We start from the raw sequence: 20996 nt of genomic DNA on the forward strand, positions 1-20996 counted from the left end.
TTGTTTCGTCTGTCAAATAAATTTTCTATAAATTACAAACCTCAAAACTTCATAATAACATGATTCGCACAACTACCGTTTTATTCTGGCTATCGAGTCGGCCGAGTGAATAAGGCGGGGGTCATTTTTTAGAAATAAAATTGGGCTTTTTTCGTTCCCATCCAATAGTCGAGACACAATATTGCATTACATTATATATGTAGTATATTATATATGTAGTATATAGTATAATGGCTGTTTCTGTCACACAATATTCAGTCCATGACAACGACAAGAATTTAAAATGTCTTTCTATTTTAATTTAATTGTGTTCTTGGTAACTCGCGGTTGCGCCGACTTACGACAAGATGAAAGCATTACTTTTTTGAAATGCCACGGCAATCGGCGAACATAATAATGTGCGAATATATTGCCCGATTATATTTAGTTCCGATACATATTTTTTGCGATCTTGCGAATTTGTTATCGCCGTTAAGAAAATCCTACTTTCTGCTATAAAGTTCCAGAAAGTACAACTTGATTTAGTATATATAAAAAGATATTTAAAGTTTATTAGTAAATCAAAAATGCATATTCATCGTCTTGCTTTACTATTAAGTTAATTGTGATGATTTTAATCTGCAATTGTGTTGACGAAATAAAAGCAATACTACTCAGAAAATATCAAAGTGGTTAAGTGCCCGATTATATTTTTGATTTTGATTCGTATTTTTGTGAATTCGTCAAATATGAGCTGTTCGTACAACACCTACGGCGCTCCAGTACTGTACGTACCAATGTAGGGCAAAGAACCCTAAGAAAAAATGCCCTTGTACGTACGTATACTACGGTAGCACCCTAAATTTTGCGATTTGTAATGTTTTATAAAGCGTTATTATTCGGTCTGATCATAAAACAAGACTTATATGGCTATCCGTTTTATTTTTAGTATTTTGTTTTGCCGCTTTTCAATTTAGAAAATTTGGGTTGCCACCATTGACACCTACCAGGAATAAAACATTATTTTTCGTTGTTCGAACTCGCGAACTCGAAGACGGACTCATTTGAGACCGCGGACTCGGGTTGGGAAGCACTATTCTAAAGTATAAGCATAGCTTCTCTGCTTCTGTCAAATTACATTTTCTGTAACTTATAAACTTGAAAACCTAATAATGACAGAGTTCGAACAACTATATTTAATTCAAATCAATATTATTCAAAATTTACCTACATTTTATCATTTCCTATAAATTTCAGCTTTCTGAAACACTTCTTGAAAGCGGGAAAGACAATTTATCATTATATCTAAAGACATGCTGGAGGCATTTGTCCGATTATGCATCACTGAGAGAGGTGGCTGCCTCGAGTCTAAAGAGCAAGTATGTTATCATAATCTTTTGAATTTTCCTAATTTACATTCATCATCATTATTCACAGATCCCCACAGTAAATTTTGAAATTGTTATCTATTACTATTCCTAAGTAAGTTAAAATTACTTTACTTCATTTAAAGGGTAAAGATTTTTGATAGGCTTAATACCAGACATAAATAAATTAAATTTCATAGATAAATTAAATATATTAAGGCTGTAAACTCAACAAACATAATACCAAATTTGAGGTCGAACACCCTTTTGGTGTTTTTGGAATACTGAAAAAGTTCTTTTGGAATTTTGGTAGTATCGCCGATAGTTTTCGTCAGCGTAACGTGTTTTTATTTAACAACTTATGCGCTTATTCTCTCTGAATCACAAATTTTTCTTGGCATATGCATGTATTGTTCCACGAGGCCGACGATAACCTTTTTTTTCTTGTGCGGAATTATGAGTTCAGTGTACGAAACAGGTTAGAATACTATATTATAAAAATCGGTGAAGAGAAGCTAAGAATAAATGATAAAGAGGTGAATCCGCAAACCAATTTCTTGATTGAAAAGCGGCATCATAAAATATTGAAACTGAAATCTAAAACGAAAGATTTCACCATAAGTTTTGTTTTAGCAATCTCGTAGCAGATTGAAAACGATTTTTAGACATTGTAAATTTCTGGTATGTTAGAATTTCTTTAAAATGTGTACAACTATACAATATAGTAACTGAAATCGAAACACAGTAGTAAGTTGTTCGCGCAATGTACCTTTTGTCTATTTTAATACTAACGCTGGAGCCCAATACGACTTTTTCTCGGTAAGTGACGATATATAAGATAATTAATTCAAAATATGTCGATCAATTTTTTTTTGCAATATTTTAAATTACAATCGTTCGTATTTTGTCCATATCTTTAGAATAATTTTGAGTGCCGAAAAAACAAATCAAATTTGACTCACCTCAATATACGATTCCGGTCCACTTATATTTACCGGACGTATTTTATGCAGTTTTTAAATAGTGATTTTTCATTTTATTAATCGTAAAAGTTATCTCGACTAAAATTCGAGTAACGAAGAACATCATTAAATCACTATGATAAGACATTTTAAATGCTTGCACCGGCTATGAATTGAATATGTTACTCGAAAAAGACTTTTTATCCACTAAGATCTAACTCATGTCATATTGGAATTTACGCTCGTTCTCATATTTCGACGCTACTGATGTCAAATTTTGTTAATGATGTTATTACTTCTTTTGACAGTCACAAAATTAGCCAAGTCATTATTTTAATAAGTAATCGAATGGCTCGCGGAACCCCAAGTTTCTCTCACGGAGCACTTTGAGAACCTCTGCACTAATAGACCAAGGAAGAAATTTTCGTAGGAGTGTTTGAAGTATCGTTGTACATGTTTAATAGCTGCGTTTTAGGCAGAATATTGTACAAGTTTAGCATCTCTTTGAAAATTGGCTGTTTGCATCTAATATTTAAATATTCACTCCAGCTTACCATATTAGGATTTTGTGTCAACGCTCCCAAACGGCCAAAAACTTAATATGGATACGCTTATCGCGATATTTACCCTATGCCTGGTTTTACTCTAAAAAGCGGAAAAAATTACTCATGCTTGCTAAACTCAATTCAGCAGATAAATAATAATAAACAGAGCAGATAAATAAACATAAAGTACTTCATTGTTACGTAACATTAAAGGCAAACACTACGCAATGAAAAGTAATCGGCATAGAAAGGTAAAATGAATTTGTTGATTTATATACCCAACATTTAAATTTAAAAAAAAAATCCAATCATATTTTAGGTATGTTTAACACAATTCTGTTAGTTTTCGCGGCGCATTTGGCAACTCGCTTCATTACATCGTTTTTCTTTATCAATTTCATATTTAGTGTTCCGCGAGGCGACATAAAAAGTGCAAGTGTTCCGTGGCGGAAAAAGTTTGGTAAACGCTGGCTTAGGATAGAGTGGAAGTCGTCAGCAATCCTCTGGTACTAAATTATTCCTTACGGTATTTGAACCCTCGAATCCAAGCGGGGTAAGAAATCAAGCGTATTACTAAGGCTTAGAACGACGCGCCACTCAACTCGAACGTAGTCAGCTGCAGTGCACTGGCTGACATAGATACTAAATGCATTGAAATACGTGTATACCCTTACCTGGATCAGGGGTGGGCAACTTCTCTAGTCGGCGGGCCGGATGTGAGCAAATGAAATCCTCGGTAGGACGGATTAATACAAAAAATACTTCGGTATCCAATCTTTGTTAAATGCTCGACACCCTCTGTCAACTTTACTTATCTTGGGATATTCCATGGTTAATAAAGTGCTTCATACGGACATAGAGTCTCCGCGATCTATTCGTTTACTCCAAATGGCATTAATAAAATTTAAGAAGCACCAAATACATCCGAGTTATCAAATATAGTAGTTTCAATTCACTCATTAATATTGATTGGTAAGTAACAATTTGATTTTGTTACGTTCTTATTGTGGGGCTACGTCAATAACACTTCTTCACGAGCTCCATAACACCAAATATTTGAATGGTCTCGAATAGATGATCTATATACTATCAGTTGTTTTTGTCGGTATGCTCTTGTATTGAGCAGTCAATTATTTACTTCAAATAGAACCGCTAATGTTATGTCTCCGCCGTTTGGTTTGGGGGAAGAAATTACTATACAGTAGGCATTGAAACAACGTCACATTATGACCTCCCTTCAAACGACATCGCCGGCACGTTAATGTACGAAAACTTAAAATTATTCTTGGCTGCGCAAGTCAATGAGCTAAGATTTGTACGCCAATGCAGAGAATGCATTGATATTACGCTAAACTTGTACACGCCGTTATTCTTTCATTGAGTTGTGGGAGGGTTACATTTTTGATGGCATTCACGTGCGCGTTTACTCTACAAATATAAACAGACAAATATGATTGAATTGCTGGATTCTTTGCACTAAGCTCCCGTCACTGATGCAAAAATGTGTGATCTGAGATAAACACGCCTGTCACGTTTTATCTCTCACCTTAACTGAATAATTAATATTTCTATTTAATTCGAGCGTTGGCGGGGTGTTGTTTTGGGGCGGGACTTGGTACAAAAGATTCTGAGAACATTACTGTGAACTAGGTATTATACTATGTATGAAGCAAATCGCAACCGTCATTTGCATTCTGCAACTTTGAGATCACGCGTCAGAAGCGTGATCGGATCGTAACGACAACCTGGAGTAATTAAAGTAATCAGTTAAAAACATTTGTTTGTAAACGACCAGTTAGCTTTTTTCGTCAAATATTTGTGCGCGGGAAGCCACAAGCGACATCGCTTTTAGTCGGTCACAAATGTTCGTCGTAAGATGAGGTATGATTTTGTGTGGGATGTATGGATAGGCTGACTGTGGGTTATGACAGTGAGTTCGAAACAATATTCAGGTGAGCTAAATGTTCTTTATACCTATTGCTTTCATTGCTATTATATTGCTTTCATTTTACTATTGTATAAGTGGTAAATTAGAGGTTTTCGGGCCTATACGAATTGGAGTTCTTAACCAAATACAGAAGTCTAGATTGTTGGATGATTCTCTTTTGTATCAAACTCACTAACAGCGGGTTCCATCGTTTCCTCACAAATAGGCCAAACTTTAAAGCTATATGGCAATACATAAACTTATCATATTAAGAAAGTTAAACGTAATGCACTGATCTACGTAACTACGTAAGCTGCATTCAACATGGTACGCGTTACATGGATGTAATGCATAACTTTCAAAACTTTTGCAAATGTAGCGCAAAATCCATGGTTTAATAGAGATTCGCCGTAGCCTTTTAACTTTAATATATTATTGTATATAGATTGGATGTTTGTACAAAGACCCTACCAACGTGCAACATAAGAGAATTAGTAATTATCCAGTTTAAGTTAGGAATGCAGATTGAGCTGGGAATTCAAATTTTTAAATCATTTCTAACCCCAAATGGATAATTACTAATATGTCATTTTGAAACGTGGCGGGAGCTTTGTGCAAAAGATCCGATAGATTCAGTCCCACTGTCCATTGAATAATCTAGCTACAGTTCTGCGACAGTTTATTAATCAATATCTCTAATTTTTTCCAGGTGCAGAAATATTAAAGGTTTAAGATTCAAAGACACAAAATAACGAACGAGGAATATTACAAGTAAATATTATTTGAACATTTTATTTGACTTTCGACGTCTATTGATTCCTGTATACCACTGTTTTTGTTCAAAATGTTAAACAATTCGATGCGAGCGCACCGCGTCTCGGGTCTTGCGATCAGATTCAGCATTGCTATGCCACTTATTTGATCGCGTGTTTTCTCTCGAACTTGTAAGATTTGGATTTTGCACAAGTTAATTGTATTTCGAAGCAGAAGTTCAAAACAGTACTATAAATATAATACCTTGTATCAAATTGGTGTACTCTTTGCGACCCCTAAAATTCGTTGCACGCTTCCCTGCTTGATAGCGTTCCCCAGTTTGCGATCCCAACCGTGAACAATGTGATAATTCTACAAGTTACTGATCAGAGGTAATTAGTCATATACTCCAAGAAACAGTTATAAAACTACATTGGGTATTTTATTGTTATTTTAATATTTGCAATTTGAAAACTACACCTGATATGTTATAAAGTATATATTTGAAATTTAATGGCAATCGCTGAAGAAATTTTCTTCGTCTAAATTTTCTAAGTTTTGGATTTTATAAAATTAAATGTCGAAATTTACCCGTTACGTATTTTATTAAAACTTACGTATATTTTTAAAGAAAATATTCAGAAAAGAGTCTTACTTTAAGAATACAAAATGAGGTAGGCCTACAATATGATACACTAACCCAGGGATGGCGAACCTTTTTCAATGAATGGGTCAAAAATTATATTTTTATCGCGGAACAGAAGAGAATGGGTCACAGATATATGATCAATGTTTGTATCTATAAGAAACTTCTGAAACAAATCTTTTAGGCTTCTGTTGGTGTAGTTTCAGGCTTTACTTATGAAGCACTTCTATCAGGGACTTTTTATGGCTCTAGATTTTATGAAATTAGAGTGCAAAAATACGCATATGATTTACCATAAACGGTTAGGATGATGCGGTAAATTTTTTTACGGTTCCAAAGAGTTTGGAGGGAATCCCACCCTGACAGTGTTCTATTTTTTGATCAACTTTCAACCTCATTAAGGCACTTTTACACTGTCCCATTGTTATTTCAGATTTCTAGGATTTTATTTCCAGTCTGGAAGATTTTGTTCTTTTAACGGTATTGTGGGCGAGAAACTAATAAAATACAAAGTAGCATCTAGTTCTCGCATAACCCCTAAAACAGTCTGCAGATAAACTTCCGAAAGAGACCAGACGTAGCGACAAATTAACTTATCAGTTGCATTGTTATGTCATAAACGATGTCAGAGCCAATAGCTGAATAATGGTTCACAGCGGTGCAGACAGGCGTCCAAGATTAGGGGTTTTGAAAATTACCATACCAGCCCGAAAAAGTACCAATTTGAATATGAGCCCTCGCGGCCCTGACTGCCCAACTGACGGTAGATTATAATAGTTTAGGTATTGTTAAATTAATTTAAGGCCGGTTTTATCAATTTTTATCACTGATATGTTAGCATTTTATTATTATTTTATTCGTGCCTTGGCGGGTCACGAATAAAGCGCGGTTGGTCACTTTGTGACCCGCGGGTCAGTGGTTCGCCATCCCTGCCTAACCTATCATTTTAACTAATTATCATTTTAACATAAGCATAGCTTTGCAGTGTCTCTGTCAAATAACATTTGTGTGAATTAACTACCTGAAAATGCCATAGTGCAATAAAATTTAGTTTAATTCAAATTTAGAATTGCCTTACACAAAATCACGACGATATATTGATTTTCAGCGTTTTAAAACAGGACACCAAAAGAAATTCGTCAAGTGCCAGGTTTTCATCACTGAGTGAGATGGAGGCCTATCAAGTCTGAAGAGCAAGTATGTAACCAAATCATTTTAAATCTTCCAATTTACATGTCTTTAAATAAATGTTATATTTTATTTATTTAGGGAAATCTACAAACAAATTACTACTTTTAATATATTGAGTATAAGCTTAGTTTTGTTTCGTCTGTCAAATGAAATTTTCTATAAATTACAACCTCAAAATTTTATAATAACATGATTCGCACAACTACCGTTTTATTCTGGCTATCGAGTCGGCCGAGTGAATAAGGCGGGGGTCATTTTTTAGAAATAAAATTGGGCTTTTTTCGTTCCCATCCAATAGTCGAGACACAATATTGCATTACATTATATATGTAGTATATTATATATGTAGTATGTAGTATAATAGCTGTTTCTGTCACACAATATTCAGTCCATGACAACGACAAGAATTTAAAATGTCTTTCTATTTTAATTTAATTGTGTTCATGGTGACTCGCGGTTGCGTCGACTTACAACAAGATGAAAGCATTACTTTTTTGAAATGCCACGGCAATCGGCGAACATAATAATGTGCGAATATATTGCCCGATTATATTTAGTTTTGATACATATTTTTGCGATCTTGCGAATTTGTTATCGCCGTTAAGAAAATCCTACTTTCTGCTATAAAGTTCCAGAAAGTACAACTTGATTTAGTATATATTAAAAAGATATTTAAAGTTTATTAGTAAATCAAAAATACATATTCATCGTCTTGCTTTACTATTAAGTTAATCGTGATGATTTTAATCTGCAATTGTGTTGACGAAATAAAAGCAATACTACTCAGAAAATATCAAAGTGGTTAAGTGCCCGATTATATTTTTGATTTTGATTCGTGTTTTTGTGAATTCGTAATATCTGAGCTATTCGTACAACATCTACGGCGCTCCAGTACTGTACGTACCAATGTAGGGCAAAGAACCCTAAGAAAAAATGCCCTGGTGGTACGTAGGTATATACTACGGTAGCACCCTAAATTTTGCGATTTGTAATGTCTAATAAAGCGTTATTAATCGGTCTAGGACGATCATAAAACAAAACTTATGGTGCTATCCGTTTTATTTTTAGTATTTTGTATTGCCGCTTTTCAATTTAGAAAATTTGGGTTGCCAACATTGACACCTACCAGAAATAAAAATTTATTTTTCGATGTTCGAACTCGCGAACTCGAAGACGGACTCATTTGAGACCGCGGACTCGGGTTGGGAAACACTATTCTAAAGTATAAGCATAGCTTCTCTGTTCTCAAATTACATTTTCTGTAACTTATAAACTTGAAAACCTATTAATGACAGAGTTCGAACAACGATATTTAATTCAAATCAATATTATTCAAAATTTACCTACATTTTATCATTTCATATAAATTTCAGCTTTCTGAAACACTTCTTGAAAGCGGGAAAGACAATTTATCATTATATCTAAAGACATGCTGGAGGCATTTGTCCGATTATGCATCACTGAGAGAAGTGAGTAAAAATTACTTTACTTATTATAACGGTAAACATTTTTGATAGGCTTAATACCAGACATAAATAAATTAAATTTCATAGATAAATTAAATATATTAGGGCTGTAAACTCAACAAACATAATATCAAATTTGAGGTCGAACACCCTTTTGGTGTGTTTGGAATACTGAAAAAGTTCTTTTGGCATTTTGGTAGTATCGCCGTTTTCGTCAGCGTGACGTGTTTTTATTTAACAACTTATGTGCTTATTCTCTCTGAATCACAAATTTTCCTTGGCGTATGCATGTATTGTTCCACGAGGCCGACGATAACTTTTTTTTTCTTGTGCGGAATTATGAGTTCAGTGTACGAAACAAGTTAGAATACTATATTATAAAAATCGGTGAAGAGATGCTAAAGATAAATGATAAAGAGGTGAATCCGCAAACCAATTTCTTGATTGATAAGCGGCATCATAAAATAATGAAACTAAAATCTAAAACGAACGATTTCACCATAAGTTTTGTTTTAGCAGTCTCGTAGCAGATTGAAAACGCTTTTTAGTCATTGTAAAGTTCTGGTATGTTAGGATTTCTTTAAAATGTGTACAACTATACAATATAGTAACTGAAATCGAAACACAGTAAATTGTTCGCGCAATGTACCTTTTGTCTATTTTAATACTAACGATGGAGCCCAATAAGACTTTTTCTCGCTAAGTGACGATATATAAGATAATTAATTCAAAATATGTCGATCAATTTTTTTTTGCAATATTTCAAATTACAATCGTTTGTATTTTGTCCATATCTTTAGAATAATTTTGAGTGCCGAAAAAACAAATCGAATTTGACTAACCTCAAATACGATTCCGGTCCACTTATATTTACCGGACATATTTTATGCAGTTTTTTAATAGTGATTTTCATTTTATTAATCGTAAAAGTTTTCTCGACTAAAATTCGAGTAACGAAGAACACCATTAAATTACTATGAAATTACTATGATAGGACATTTTAAATGCTTGCACCGGCTATGAATTGAATATTTTACTCGAAAAAAGACTTTTCATCCACTAAGATTCAACTCATGTCATATTAGAATTTACGCTCGTTCTCATATTTCGACGCTACTGATGTCAAATTTTATTATTGATGTTATTACTCCTTTTGACAGTGACAAAATTAGCCAAGTCAATATTTTAATAAGAAATCGAATGGCTCACGGAGCCCCAGGTTACTCCCACGGAGCACTTTGAGAACCTCTGCACTAATAGAACAAGGAAGAAATTTTCGTAAGAGTGTTTGAAGTATTGTTGTACATGTTTAATAGCGGAGTTTTAGGCAGAATATTGTACAATTTTAGCATCTCTTTGAAAATTGGCTGTTTGCATCTAATATTTAAATATTCACTCCAGCTTACCATATCAGGATTTTGTGGCAACGCTCCCAAATGGCCATAAACCTAATATGAATACGCTTATCGCGATAGTTACCTTATGTCTTGGCTTGTCCATGGGACGTCCCATGGGATGGGATGGGTCAACACACATTTGTATTTCCCATGGGACACGTGGGACACGAAAACCATATGACTTTCGGGAAAATAATGGTAAAAAAATTCATTGTGGATTCCGTGCCCATATATTTGAGCATAACCCTCTTGTTAGTTATAAAGAGCAAAACATATACAGCATTAAAAATATACTTCGTGAAGGGGCTGGCACATGTATAATAGTTATGAATATAAAGTCCGTAAATATTGTTGTTTTGCATGTCTCTTCTTACATATAGCCCTATTTATTAGACGCTAAACCTAAATCTAACAATTTTTATTGAATTTTATTCCAATGGGAATCCCATGGAATGGGATGGGACAATGATAATTGCTATGGGATGGGAATGGGACAAAAAAACAGGATCCATGGACAAGCCTGCTTTTGTCTATATTTATTAGCATGTGTCGCCTAGTCATATAATGTTATTTATTTTGTTAAATGCAATTTGAAACTGATTTGTTTTTTCAATCGTGTGAATTACTTGTATATCTATCAATCAATATTATTTGTAATTTTTTCTGGAAACCTGCAGACAAAGTAATATTTTCATTATATTGAGTGTAAGTTCATCTTTGGTTTGTCTGTCAAAAAAAATGGAAAATCCCCTAAATATTTGTAATAACATGATTTGCACAACTATCGTTTTTTTTTTTCTGGCTAATAAGCGAATAAGACGAGAATAAATTTTAACAATAAAAAATCGTGTTTTTGTAATATTACCGCCCAATATTCGGGTTAAAAATTGCATCACTTTGTTCCAAATTTTGTCAGATTTTTGTCATTCCTGGGAAGGAACTTTTTCCCTTGTGTTTGCAGTAATGATGTTAGTTTAGGCACCAATGCGCGCTCATAATTTTATATGGCAAAGTCTTTAGAACCGGACCCGTGTTCATTTCTTCGTCCGCATGACATTTAATATTCTACCCCAAAAAACTGTAATTTAGCATTAAAAAGGTATCAGCAAATATTCACTGGGGCAATGGTTCTCAAACGGTGGGGCGCGCCTTGCAAAAGGGGCGTAGACAATTTTTGAGGGGGCATGTAGCTAATTAAATCATTTTTTGAATATTTACATTCCAACCCCGTATTTTTTTAAGGTATTTTTGAATGAAACATACTATTTGTTATTTGTAGCTTATTGCTAGCTAGTTATTCTTGAAGTGTGGCGAGCATTCTCATTACAAGAGTTACATTGTAATCACCACAATTCGTAAAACTTTTCATAGCTATATTATACTTATGAAATGTTTTCTTCTACTTAAGATATAATTACCAGTACTTCTTTATTGATTTCTCCATTGAAGCCTTCCTCGAAAACGTCTAGCTAACTGCTAGAACAGCATTGTATCAATAATAATATATAGGAGAAATCATTATTCTAAAACATGGCAACTCATTTCTATGTATATTGAATTAAATTGAGTATACACTAGTTTTGCGGATACAAGGATGTCTATATATCCTGTGTCATATTTATACCTATATTGCCTTCTTCATTGATAGCATAGTCATTATTATACTGCATAGGATTTATTAATTTTACTTTATGAGCCAATCTGGCTAATTTCATATATGTAATTTGAAATTATCATGGTCTATGACCATGGTACTAACCAGTTAACCGTGTCATTCGTGTTCCAAGTCAGAATTACATTAGCTTTTCAATAACGATGTTATATGAGTACGTCCAACCGAGTGTATCAATGTGAATTCTATACCATTTGGCGGCACTGGTTAACCACGCCATGCAATCCCCAAACTAAAATATCGTTTCCAGTGGCGATACTGTAACGCAGTGGTTCTCAAACTTCTTCGTATTGTGACGGCCTCCAAAAATATGCTCAAGTTGCGACTCTCCGTGAAAACCGCCCTAATACCTTTCCATAAAGGATCTTTATTGCAATTAGTTTTCAAAGTCAGTGAAATTGCATTTAATGGGATAGGAATAATTGCGACTTTTACAATTGTCACTGAACCTTGGTAAGAATTGTGAGAGCCGCACGCATTTCACTCTCAACATTTACTCGAGATCGATATTTTGTGTGTATTACGGCCATGGTTGAAAAACCTACTTCACAGGAACACGAAGTCCCAAAAGGGATCAAAGTGCACAACGCACTTGTTATAGCAAGATTTCGGCAGGTGAAACATGTTATCTAATAAGCCCAAACGGCATTTAGTAACATTGCATCCCCAGTTGCAACAAAAACCACGGAGCTTTACTACTTGAACGATCTGAAGTCAATGTAGCCTACGTCATACTTGTATTTTCAGACATCTCGTATAGTATCGTTTCCACGCTTGTAATATTACTTTTTCTATGCGCCAAAAAAAAATTCCGCAAAAAAAGAAAAAATTTTCGCGACGCCCAATTGAAACGACGCTCACTTTGGCAACCACTGCTGTAACGTATCAATATAGCCGTAAATCCTATTGGTAATAGACCGTTCATGTTCATAATTGTCTGTATTTAAAAATGTATTTCATATTGCTATATCGTTGATTGCTGGTACTAATATGTTAGGTTATTATGTGTATACATCTATATATATGATAAAATAAAATAAATACACGGGTACGGATACAAGCATGTCTATATTTCTTATGTTTTATTTATACAGGTATTACGTTATTGATAAAATGGTCCTTATTATTCTGTGTAGAATTTACATTTTTAATATTATGAGCAAAACTTGTTTTTACCACAAAATAGTATCATACTATAAAGAAGAATCCCACTAAGCTCAGAAATGTAACTGTGATTATCATGGTCTATACCAGTGGTTCTCAAACTTTTTAGTCGCAGTAATATATACAGTAAAATATACTTCATCGCCTCTCCGTTTACAAAAGCATTTGAGGTCAGAAACGAATATAATACAGAACAAAAGGAACAAGATAAATCATAGTTTATAGTGTTTTTATTGAGATATATAAGCTTAGTGATCTTCCAGAGAGTTATTTTTTTTTTAATTTTTGGTGACATTTCTGTCAGCCACAATCTCAAATCGCCCCGTTTACTAATCGAATGACGATTTCTTTGTTTTGATAGCACTTGTTTTGTTACAAACCTCTTCTCCACCATAAAAGAAATCGTAAATGAAGGAATCCAGGTTTCTGCCTTCTGCCTTTTTTGCATTGTTTGTCAAATTATGAAAGATTTTCATTAAAAAGATGCATCTTCATAAAAATCACGCATTGATGCATTTGTCGAATATAACATATGAATTTTATTTCCTCATTTCATTGCATTTCAAGAAGCATTGTAAAGTAGCAGTTAAATATTTTCTGTGGTATTGAACCCATGCACAGTGGACTCAGCATCAACTTTTTGCGTGTTATCATTCGTCTAATTATATTTAAATTGTAAACGTCGTTAAACGATTATCTGATTTATACAACCTGGTAGTAAACAGTTAATAACCGTGCCATTCATGTTGCCAATCCAGAACCGCAATCAATTTTCAATACTGGTAATATTGGAGTGAGTCTAATCAAGTACATTGATATAACCGTGGATCTTACTACCTTCGGTGCTGGTTAACCATGTACTTCGTGTCCCAAACTGAAATTTTTAATATGGATAATATATAAATTAGGCCAACTGCACCAATGTAGACGTAAATCCCCTACGCCCGACTTATACTTCCCTTGGTAGTCCCAGTAACCAATAACCATACGTTACATGTTGATATGTGTTCGAAGCTGGCAATCTTTGGTACGATTCATATTGATAAGTGTTCAAAGTTGGCAATTTTTGGTAGTCCGAGAAACCACGCGTTTCATATTGATAGGCGTTCGAAGCTGGCAATTCTTGGTAATCCAAGTAACCATACGATTCATATTGATAAGTGTTCGAAGCTGGCAATCCTCGGTAGTCCAAGTAACCATTCGGTTTATATGGATAAGTGTTCAAAGCTGGCAATCCTTGGTAGTCCAAGTAACCATACGATTCATATTGATAAGTGTTCAAAGCTGGCAATCCTTGGTAGTCCTAGAAACCACGCGTTTCATATTTATAAGTGTTCGAAGCTGGCAATCCTTGGTAGTCCAAGTAACCATACGATTCATATTGATAAGTGTTCGAAGCTGGCAATCCTTGGTAAAGTAAATATACGATTCATATTGATAAGTGTTCGAACCTGGCAATCCTTGGTAGTCCAAGTAACCTTACGGTTTAGGTTGATGAGTGTTCAAAGCTGACAATTCTTGGTAGTCCAAGTAACCATACGGTTCATATTGATAAGTGTTAGAAGCAGGTAATCCTTGGTAGTCACTGTAATCATATGTTTCACGTTGATAAGTGCTGACAATATTCCCAATGCGCTGTTATTAAGTGCGAGTATTCATATATTATATTAATGCGTGTATGTATCTATGTATGACGCTGTATTAATGCGAATATTATGACTCTAAAATTGTTTATCATGAGGTACCTATGCTAACATGTCTAACTTCGTTACAAGCATAGTCATTCTTATCATTCTGTATACCATATCATATACCCTTTTTTTAATAATCTTGAAACCCGTTTTCACCACAAATGGTAAGTCACGCGCAGTACCATACTATGTAAGTGGATCGGATAGAGGGTATTAATGTAGTTGTTAACCCCCTTGTCTGTCGATACCCTTATTGATATTCTGTTGAGCGTTGGAAGTTGAACTGTATTTCAAATAACGATAACATATAAGTGTATTAATATAACCTTAAATCTCACACCCATTGGTACTGGTTTAACCACATGGTTCGTGTCCTAAAATTAAATTTCCTATAATTTACTATAGCCGTAAAGACCTTATAGCTAGTATAGACCTTCATTGGTAGTGTTCCTAGGTCCCATGCCTTCATGTTTATAAGGTTTCAAATCTAGAAATATGTTCCCTATTTCTTCATAGTTTATTTCAAGTATTAATATAATATGTTTCCTATAATGAATGTATAATATCTACAATCCCTGTGGCTAATGTAACTTACTGAAAATTATTTGATGAAATATATATTTTTAGTTGTTGGGAAGAAAAAGAAGAGAGGACCTGAATATTAAGGTAAATATAACGCACAATGCCTGTGGTACACAAAAATTTTAATTTAGACGCCCAATTTTGGAATTTCTCAAGTCTCGCGCTAACTATTAACAATGTTCTACAAAAACACAGATAGTTAGGACGGAAGTTTTCGTCAATAAGCAGATTGCAAATACGTGGATGGAACTTAAATAATGAAATAAATTAGGAAAATAAGGCGGACAAGATTTTAGGCTTTTTTAAGTTTCATCAATCAGTTTCACGTCCCTAAAATGTTTACGTTCCCTTGTGAAGCGCGCCCCACCGTTTGAAAACCACTCACCTAGTAAATAATTGACTGGTCAATATTTATATGATTAAATACAATATAATGCACGGACAGATCATTCAAATTAAGTACAAATTGTAATTTTCGTGGAAATCAGCAAATAATTTTAGAATAAACGAAAAATTATTAATTTATTTTTTTAAACTTCTAGTATAAGCTTAGCTTCTCTGTGTCCCTGTTAATTACAATTCTAAAGATTGATAATGACATAGTTTGAACGACTATATCTCTTCACTGTATTTCTGTCAAATAGCATTTTTTGTGATTTAAATAACTTGATAGTGTCTTAGGTCAACGAAATTTAGTTTCACCTAAAGTTAGATAGACTCGGTATACACATGATCATGACATTAAATTGATTTTTTTATGTAGTTTTAATATAAGCTTACCTTTGCTTCACCTCTGCCAAACAGCATTTTTGTGATTTTTAAATTCAATACTTGATAATGAAACTATATATTTATTTTCAGTTTTCTAAAACACTGCTTGAAAGAGTCATTGCATCAAACGGAATCGACATTGTTAATAGTCTGGTGCATCACGGAGTGATATGGAAGTCTATATAGTCTAAAGAGTAAAGAGCAAGTATGTGATCTTATAAATCTTTCAATTCATATTTTGCCAGGTATAAACTGATATATCATGTTAAATCCCGCTAGTCAGGAAGAGCTGCAAATATTTAAATTCTCCTAACGAGATGTCCAAAATATTTTGCCCAATTTTATAGATATAATTTCGTAAAGTCATGTAATGCAATGGTTTCCACGCGCTAGTTCACATGCTGGTGTTCAGTTTTTAGCCCGTATGCTACAAATTTTGCTGCTTTGTTAATTTCGTATACCTAATTTCCGAAAGGACGCGTGTTATGTTTCTTTTTGGGCATCCTGCTATCGATGGCGAGTATCGAAGTATGTATGTGCCAGTCGCCAGCGATGGGGCGTTTGCGGCTGCATTCATACAATTGGTCGGGCCTCATTTTATAGTATTTATTATATTCATATTTTATGGGTTCGTTTCTTCGCCATAGGGTTTTGTCAGTTTTTCAATAGTCTAGATTAGAACAGTAGTTTTAACCAGGGTTCAATCGAGTTTTTGGTGTTCGTTGGAGCTGTTCCGGAGTTTCGACGAAGGTCCTTTAAATTAAAACAGTTTTTTATTGTGGCACTTTTCTATCACATCGTCGTCAAATTATGCAAATTTAACTAGAGTTAATCTCAGATATTTGAACTTACACGTTCAACAACTAATAAATTAGCGTTGCTGTTTGTATAGTGTGCGCAGTTGTACGTTTTAGTGAACCCGTCATCTCCACGGATGTCGCGCGCTTGGGTGTTTGTGCTTATATGATAGTGCCCTTAGATGCTTTCTGCTTATGACTTTGAAACATCCAGGGTTGTTATGGAAAACCTAAGATTTCCATAATGAATCTTTTAATTTTCTATAACCTTGCACGAAATTAGGCTTCCCCTATATAAAGTTAGAATTGGGCTCCTAATTTCAACTGTTCAATACAATGGGGTTTGGCGAGAGCTTTCAGAATAGCGCAGGGGCTCGACAGGCTCGGAAAGATTAAGGTTAATTAGAATTTGAAAAATCACACAACGTTACGTAGTATTATTATTTTTTTAATGTTGCCATTTCGCGAGAGTAGAAACAGACAGGTACAAATAAATTTGATGAAATATATATCCAATTCATATCGAATTATATTTTCTGTCATTCATAAACCCAAAACTTGACATAGTTCATATAGTTCACATAATGACATAATTTGAAAAATTACCTGTACATTCAAATTTTAACCCCCAAGTCGAAATTAGATTGAAATAATTAAATATTCTTCTGAAATTAATCAATTTTTGTAAAATTTACCGTCTTCGAATACCACATTGTGCCAGCACAACTTTTTGTTGAATAAGTATATTAGTGCTCAATTTATTGGAATATTCAAATCATTTTCCGCTAAGTCGGAAAAGTTCGAAATAGTTCTATATTTTTGAAAAAACTTATTGTGTTTCAAGTATAATACCACAATTGAGAATGTTTCTTAAGAAAAATGAGAGATTTGGGAAAACACCCCCGCCATCTTCAAAATGACAAAATATTAGTTGTCCAGCTTGGGGTGGGATTCGGGTTAAGAATGATTTAAAAATTTGAAATCTGCATTCGTTTTTTTTTAAATCAATGAAATGGTCACTTCTAACTCTTTGATAAAGCGTAATAAATTGATAGATTTGATAAATTTTTTAGATCTTGATTTTGTCGTAACGATACGGATCAGTTTGTTCTTCATTAGGGCTTGTGTGTACTTTTGCAGAACAATGCTGTATTACACAATGGTATTTTGCGAAAATCTTAAGCTATGTGGTGAAGCGAGAAAAATGAACTGCAAAATTCTTGTTTCCTCATGTTCCATAGAAAACAGTTCCAAACAGGCTGGCAAGCCAGAAAATATCCAATTTACACTGCACACATGCCGAGTCATATTAATAAGGCCTTCGCTTAATCGTTTGTTCTTCTATTTTAGCTGATCCTCTGCTAATAGGTGGACATTTATAAATTTGTTTTGGTATCCCGAAGACATGACACTGTAATGTCGTTGTACCATACGTAGTTTGTCAAATAGCCGCGTTTTTATTACTTCAACTTGGTTCCAGTTTTAATGCTTGATTCAAATAAGCATAATTTTAAGTTGAAACACGTTCAAATATTAACTGAGGACAGCTAAACTAACCCAATATGCTAGGTTCATTTTGCAATAATATCGTCTGGATTAAATATTAATTTTTAACAAATGTTCATATTACTATCGTGTATTGTTTACTTGTTTTATTTTATCATTAATTGCGGTATATTGGATTTTCATTTATTTCAATTTCGGTTTGGAATGGTTAAAATGAGTTTTCTACCTTCTGCTTAAAACAAACATCAATGTCGTTGTACAGTCAGAGCTGGTCAAACAAAATTAAAAGGCTTTCGGAAAAAGGTATCGGGTATCGGTAATATCGGCAAAATATTTGGTATCGGTATTCGTATCGATATCAGCTAGATGTAGACTGATATTTCCAAGATAATTAACTTTTTAATCAATCCCAGAAAAAAAAAAGTAGGTTGAAATACTGATATGAAAATTATTTTTGGCTTCTCACTGTATTAGCCTCGTAAAGTATGAGCAATGCTGCTTCCCGACCGCGCGAATAGAAACGAGAATAGGCTACCCACAGTAGCCAAACCCGGTGAGTTTTCTAACCGAACACCGATATTATTAGCGTCAGTGTGCAATGTATTTAAACTAAATACGTATCTGGACCCAAAACATTAATTTCTTATTATCTAAAATATGTTTTTTTCAATCTCAAAAATTGTGTGGCATGAATAATGCTTGCAAACTGTTACTTTACTTAGTTTGGACTGCACACTTGAGATAATAATTACATAGCATGTAAACCTTGGCAATTTCTGCTTTAAAATATTGATATCGGCGTTTTATCGTTGTTGTCGAATCGGTATCGGCGACAAGTAGTATTGGTACATCCCTCATGTTGGAATCTCTAGTATAATGTAATAAACGTCAGTGTATTGTTTTAAATTGATATCCACCGCATGTGTTATTGTATCAAATGATATGTTGTAAAACGATGTACTCTCTTACTGCAAACATTAAAAACTCGTATGATATCAAATAGCATCTCTTATTAGGCCATCTTAAGCGTGTAATTGGTTACACATACTACTACTGAGATTCATTTCCTCATCTACAGACAAAGTTTAATTGTTTTATTCCGCATATATATTTGACCCCGGGTTATTTTGAAAGTTATCGGGCATTGTACTTTTGGTGAATGACCGCTCATAGACTACTCTCTTTGAGGCAATTTCATCTTCTGTTCGTGGGAAGAAAATAGGCATGTCGACGTAAACAAAATCTTGTATCCTCTCATATTCTTGTTTGTTTATTATTATTTCGGTATTTCGGATCATTGCGAGTCTGCTATTTAAGAGTTAATTCCCATTAGAATTTTGTCGTTTTAGTAGTGTTAATTCAATTGCCGTAATAAATTGATTGTTGGCTTGTATTATATTTTGGTTAAATGGGTTCAATAATATTGCATAAATTTATGTTGCTATTGTTTGCATCTTTCGGAATTAAGTATGTTGTCGACCTACTTAGGTTGGTCGTAAACTTTAGCAACCCTATACATTAATAGTTTGGCTTCTACATTATGCGTTTCACACATATTATATGTTTTTTCGTACTTTGTTTATGTAGACTGTATATTTCATTGCCAGTAATAAACTCCCAATCATATTCAAAGTTGTGAAGTTGTTAATATCGAGAAAACTGGCAGGTTATAAGTCTAAGGTAGTTGATGACGCGCAGCGTCACCGTCCAACACGTTATAGGCGTCTTGTAGAGCCTCATCATACGGAATAAGTTGCTCATAATTTACTTCCTTTACTATAAAAATTCATAATAACTAAATGTATATATATTTTTACAGGATTCCTCAATTAAGAAACTTGACGACTCTTTCTGTTTTTCAAAATAAAATAAAACTCAATTATTCAAATAGGAAGAAGAGTTTTATTAAAGATAACTAAGATATGCTAACCAACAAATGCATTGAGTCCACACACAAGACTTTGATATAAAAAAGTCACTGTTTGTTTGAGACTGTATCCCATTGCCATACGTACTTTAAGCTCATATGCATGTGCACGGATTACCAATATGTGGTAGCAAACAAATGCATTGGGCAGCACACGCAAATGCCTTTATATCAAATAAGAATGTTGTTTAAAGCTATACCAAAATGCCATACACACTGTAAAAGGATTATATGCGAAAGTTTAACATGTGTCAACTCGTAAGGAACTAACTATTCTGAATAATTGCAAACGGATTCTTGATTGTATATTTATTAATGAATTGAATCATAGCTCAGAAAACTAAAAACAGTTATTATTTGTATTTTAACATCCTGCAATGTAATCCTGTATTTGATGTACTGGTATGAAAAATTTAAAATAATTCTTTCGTTTTACGTTATTCTTATATTTTTATTACTGTTATTATATGTTACTGATTTGTGATTTATATTATTGTTTATCACTGATATTGTATATTTTTTGATAAGCTTTTTTGTAATATGCTGTTTCCATATTTCGCTATCTTTTTTGCCGTAGTCATTATTCTCTATTGTATTTTTTGAGATATTTTCAACAGGAAAACAAGATATCGTGACAACGACAAAGGAAGAAA

The 20996-nt window shown here is 33.8% G+C and overlaps 1 long non-coding RNA gene across 2 annotated transcripts; it reads left to right on the forward strand.

Annotated features, from left to right (window-relative positions):
* Window positions 1-1233: 1233 nt before the first annotated feature.
* LOC144432157 (uncharacterized) lies at window positions 1234-20507 on the forward strand. 2 transcript variants are annotated; one of them, XR_013480426.1, is made up of 7 exons: window positions 1234-1358; window positions 5490-5551; window positions 7288-7376; window positions 8744-8839; window positions 15388-15426; window positions 16204-16318; window positions 20236-20507. It is a non-coding gene; the product is annotated as an uncharacterized LOC144432157 (long non-coding RNA). The 2 variants fall into 2 exon arrangements; XR_013480425.1 differs by lacking the exons at window positions 5490-5551; window positions 7288-7376; window positions 8744-8839 and having other exon boundaries at window positions 1275-1358.
* The last annotated feature ends 489 nt before the right edge of the window (window positions 20508-20996 follow it).

The sequence above is a fragment of the Styela clava genome, chromosome 14 (assembly GCF_964204865.1).
Source record: "Styela clava chromosome 14, kaStyClav1.hap1.2, whole genome shotgun sequence".
In the NCBI taxonomy this organism is placed as follows: domain Eukaryota; kingdom Metazoa; phylum Chordata; class Ascidiacea; order Stolidobranchia; family Styelidae; genus Styela; species Styela clava.